Raw genomic sequence first — 5,708 nt, 5'->3', positions numbered from 1 at the left:
GAGGAACATTTTGAATATTTGTATTTTGATGTAACATGGCAATTAAATGCACTAAATAGGTTTAGTTTTCACCGATATCCTTGTATGCAATTTCAGCAATAAAAAATTAAAATTTTCCAAAAAAGTAAACAAATTACTTGTTCATTTTAAGAGACCTGTCTCATTTTCTCTCTAATTTAGTATTGCTCTTTAATAAATAAAAAAGTACTTCTTATTCGATTACTCAGTTAATCGATGGCAGCAGCCCTAGTGATTTAGTTTCCATGATATTTTCATGAAGACGGTAGATATAAGCTTTCATTATTTGTTAGCTACTTCAGACATCAAACTTCTTGACTCAACAACAACATTTGTTGTAAGCGGAAAACTATGCAAATTTAATTTTATTCCCAAACTCTTTCATTAGAAGCGTGCACCTTATTCTCACTCAGTTACTTGAAACACCACAAAAAAGTGTATCACTCTACTGTATATATGTTTAGAAATGTTATAGTGTCTCACAATTTGATCCAGTTTAGCTTGTGGTATTAGTGCAGTGTAAGTTTATATAATTAAAAATGCTTAAAAAATGCTAGCTTAAACACCCCCTGTTGTCCTATTCCTAATCGATCTGCATCAGTCAAAATGATGGAACGGACCAACATTCACGGGGTTCTGCAGTAAGTCACTTTTAAAGTCAGGAATGTGTGGGTCCAAACGATTTCCAGATGTGGTGAGGTTTTACTTTAAGTGAAACTGGCACTGCTCATAAATTAGGTTTGCTTTACAGGGGTTGTAATGGGTATGGGCTATTGCTTTGATTCGATCCAGTCAGTGCAGACAATATGTTCTCTCAGTGCACATCCTTTATAGTCCCATTACCAAGCATTGCTATCCAGGGCCTTTTTAAAGTAAAGGCTTCAGTGAAGCCCTCTCAGCTTTCCACCCTCAGCATGTGGAATGCCAAAATCTGACATCCACCTTATGATCAAGGGCGTTGTTTTAAAGCAAAGCAAATCACTTTACTTTCAGTCCTCATTTTCTTTTAACCTTGTTGCTTGTTGTTGTTTAAGAGTAGACTTGACCTGTGCTGACTGCTCACATTTCTATACACAGCCAAAAAATAAAATATTTGGTCAATGTTCTCCACCAAATAACAAATCAAGAAAAAAAATGCAAAATCAGCTAGTTAAGGAAATACAAGAATTTATGTAACCCTATACCAATTAACTGGTTAAGCAGTGACATTGGCACAGCAGGAATGGTATAGCTTAGCATAAGAATTAGACCTACAGATTGGATTTGGTTTAATGAAAGAGATATGTTAAGCAGTGTATAATCAGTGTATAATCATTTACTGAAATTGTCAATAATAAAAGCAATCATTTTGGTAGTAAGCTATTTTTTGTAATATGTCTGGTTAAGTTAGTGACAAAGTAAAAAATGTTCCCCATTTTAGTGCATTATATAATCAACACATCATGCTTTTGTAATCTTTCTAGTAAATGAATATTTGATTATCCACAAATTATAGCAGATAAACAATAGTTATTCCTTCACCAGCTTCTCTTTTTCTCGGAAGACTTTCTAATGATGGAAAAAAAAATTTGCGACGTGCCAACACTGGAGACTCCTTCTATAAATAATAAATAAACATGTCCTTACACCATGTAAAGGAATATGCATTTTGGTATATAAATATTTTTTAATCCATTTATTTGTCATAGATTATGTATAATGTCTGTTGTAAAAGTTTCTGTGATAATAATACCATATTACAGCAAGTGCATTGATGTAAACTTTATATGGATTCTACTTGTATTACTTTCTGGGCTGATGTTATAAAAAAAAAAAGAATAAATCACCTTTTGACAATTCAGAGTTTAAAATTGAAAAGCTGTAGTATAATATTATATAACAGTGGTTTTTGTGTATTTCAACAGTATGTTTATTATTTGGTTCATGACAGCTTTGTGCAACAAAAAGATGTACCTTAATTAGTGATTTCTCCCATAGCCTCTAGATAACCGGATTTTAAGAAATTAGAGGTCATGTCCTTGTCTCTCTTCCAATTCCCAGAGAAACCTACAGTATGCCTGTGAACTTGATAGTTTAATATACAACTGTGACAGTATTAACAAAACTCAGGAATGAGTTACTGAAGGAGCATATGAGGATTTTTCATAGGGGTATGAGTAAGTCTGAACACTGTGTTCTGATATAGGTCACCCAGAGAAAAAGTGAGAACAGATGGGTTGTACCAGGGTAATGTATATCTATTTGAATATCTTCACGTACAATGAGAACAAATGAGTGAGAGCACAGACAGAAGAAAAAGGTGGAGGAGAGTAATAAAGGACAAAAACAAAGTTAGTCATGTGTTTGATTTCCAACTTACATGTATGCACACACTTTAGTTTTCATTATACATACATTATTTACCATACAGTCATAAACATGTTGACTAAGGATACACGCTGTCTTCGATGCACATTACTACATGCACTGAGAATCTTGCAGTGCTTTTTTTTCTGTGCTTATATCTACAACACAGGCAATGTAGGTCAGAGCTAATATGGGAGAGTCTGACCTAAATATTTCAGGCAGAGATAATTGAAGCAAAGTGAAAGTTCTACTTTTAAACAACATTATTATGAATAATAAACATAATAATGGAAACAGATAAATAAAATTCAGATGACAGATTTGATGACAGAAAAAGGCAGATCTGTGACTATAATGTGTGAAAGTATTCTAACTGGAGGTGTTTAAATACCCTGAGGCATTGAAGCATGAATTGCTGGATTATGGCTCATTACGCCTTTGATTGTAGCATCTGCGTCATGACATCATAAATAGAGTTACACGTTTGCGTGTACACATTTGACATGCTTTTTTTTTTTCACCTTTATTCTTTTTTCATTATTAAAAAATGTATTAATTTCTTAGTTCAGAACTTTATCTTAGATAATTTGTAAAGAAAAATAATTAAGATTATCAGACAGAGTAAACAAACCTGTGAGCTATTATATAAGCAGATAACTGTCTAGTTTCCAATTTACTACCCGTGGCAGGCTGTCAGAGCCAGCAAGGCCTTCTTTGCTGGCCTAAACTCTCAGAATCACTGGCCTACATTTTAATATTTTTTTTTCCATGAATATGTATTAAATTATTCCCAATAGTCTATTCTCTTCATTTCATAGCACTTTTTACAGATGCAGTGATTCAACTAGCAGCACAACTGAGTGGATTTTTTTAGATTAAAGTTTCAATCCAATCAGATTTCAGCCTACACATCATGTGTTGCTGGGGTCAAAGGGGACTGCCTTAAGTCCTTCACCATGAGAACTACAGACTCTTGAAGGTTCAAATCCATGTTGCTTGGGGCAGTTGCTTTAATATAGAATCACATCAGCATTTTCATATCATTTGATGTCTGACAAAGGAGAAGTATTTTATTTAGTCTCAGATACAATTACAAGGACATTTACATGACAGACCTTTTTTAAAAAGTGGGACATCATGAGGAAGGGTCAGCCAAAATTGTACAAACAGTTTTAAAGCTAGAGATGATGTATGTGAGTGGTGCAGTGAAAGAAGACTTGTGGAATTGTGTTCATTAGTTTCTTTCTTTAGTAACGCCATTTATTAGCACTGCATGAGATACCTGTCTGTGATGCAGCGCTCTGTTATACTGCCTTTGTCTATAATATTGATAGTTTCTAAAAGCCTGGCATCACAACTGTACTATTCAGAGGTTAATTGATTAAGGTAGGACACCACTAAAGGCCTATTATTATTATTATTATTATTATTATTATTATTATTATTATTATTATTATTATTATTATTATTATTGTTATTAAGATAAAATGAACTCACCCAGTTCTCTGGTGTCAAAAAATTCTCTTTTACAGACTGTTCAAATGCCGTTCCAACATAAAGGCTAGCACTACTTTTTCCAATGTACTGTAGCTCCATGCCATTTTGTAATATTAAATTATAATATAATATAATATAATATAATATAATATAATATAATATAATATAATATAATATAATATAATATAGTATAATATAATATAATATGTGTATCCTACAAGTATATCAGTACTCCACGGTAGCTGAAGTAACGATTGGGATTCAAAAGGCACAAGGAAGTGTTTTCAGTTTGCATGTACTTAGATTCTTGTATTTTTAATGAGGGTTAAAGTGTACAGACATTTTATGGCCACTGAACTGAATAGTTCTCAAGATCTCTATGTGTGTTTCAGGCGTTATTTACTTCATGTATGAGCAATCTGAGTAAACACATGAATTTTCAAGGTCATGCTGCAGAAATTAAATGTTTCCTCGATTTTGACATTTTTTACAAAAGCTATTTGGTAGTAATCGCACCCTCTGTAATATGAATCATAAGCTCTTTGAACATGAAACACTTCAAAGACAAGAACGTACATCACAGGTACATGAGGTGCATTAAAAATGCAAAGCGAAAAAAGTGAAGAAATGGCATCATGGTTTATTGAATACATTTCAAGTGGCATTTACGTATGTGTTGTATCTGTGTATTTTTCTTTCTGCCAACACAAATAAGAAGACATAATGTCCTAAGAGAAGAAACTTATCATTAGATGTAATCTAAGATTAAAGAAATATACTAAAACTGTAATCTGGGTCTTATTGTAATTCTGACGTATTTCGAATGTACTATTCAACATCACTATAGGGTGTAGCATATTCATGAGAGGCAGCTCTAATATCTGTAATAATACTAATATCTGATAATTATTAGAGAAATTTGAGATCTCTCTCTCTCTCGCTCTCTTTCTCACTCACACTCTCTGTCTGTTTCTCTTCTTCTTTTTTCCTGTCTCAGGTGAGGCTATGATTCTGTGCTGGCAGGCAGCGTGCTGTATTTGGCAGGCTTGGATGGCCGTCCAGCTCCCAGCGCTCAGATAACACATGGCTCCGGAACGTTCCACAGCCGGGCGCCTGCTTTGTTGGGGTATAATGATCGTAGGGTTGATGGGCCAAAAACACAGACGCCCTAGTGAGAGAAGGCCACAGTGAGATGGAGCCTGTGCGGAGGCCCTAAGGCTGCCCTCTCACTCTCACCTTACTCAAGCTGGAGTGTCCCTGCTCTCATACACTGATCTGATGGCTGAGCACAACCATGGAAAGGTATGCAGCAACAAAGCAGCCATGGGCAAGCAAAATGAAATGGTTCATGAAGATGTAGAGATTGTCTGGGGCCCTTTTTTTCTGTTTAATCAACACTATCTTCAGTGGCATGTGCGCCTGATGTTTTGTGCCAACTTCTGGAAAGAAATCTCCATTGTTCGCATTTCTTAAACGAGCTCTTAATGATCATTATGAAAGCATAATGAACAGGCGGCCATGGGGTTTAGCAGGGGAATGACAGAAGTGTTGTTTTTTTTAATACTCTATTTTAAAAAAACCGTGAGCACCCCTTAGTGGACAAAGTTCACATAGCTGTATAAATAAGCACAAGTTACTCATTGTGGGTGACTTATTCCTATATCACATATATAAAGTGTTTTTTTTTTTATTATTATTATTATTAAGTTTAGTTCTCATTCCAAAAATAAATGATCCTCCCAAAATGGGATGCCATTTTATTTCAATTGAAAATATTGCTTTCACTGTATAACTCCTTAAATATTTGGAAAACTTACTTTACCCTAGACTTGGCTAAAGCTTTCCTA

Source organism: Silurus meridionalis, chromosome 7 (assembly GCF_014805685.1).
Source record: "Silurus meridionalis isolate SWU-2019-XX chromosome 7, ASM1480568v1, whole genome shotgun sequence".
Taxonomy (NCBI): Eukaryota; Metazoa; Chordata; class Actinopteri; order Siluriformes; family Siluridae; genus Silurus; species Silurus meridionalis.
The sequence above is the reverse complement of the archived record's forward strand: the minus strand, read 5'-3'. Positions refer to the sequence as shown.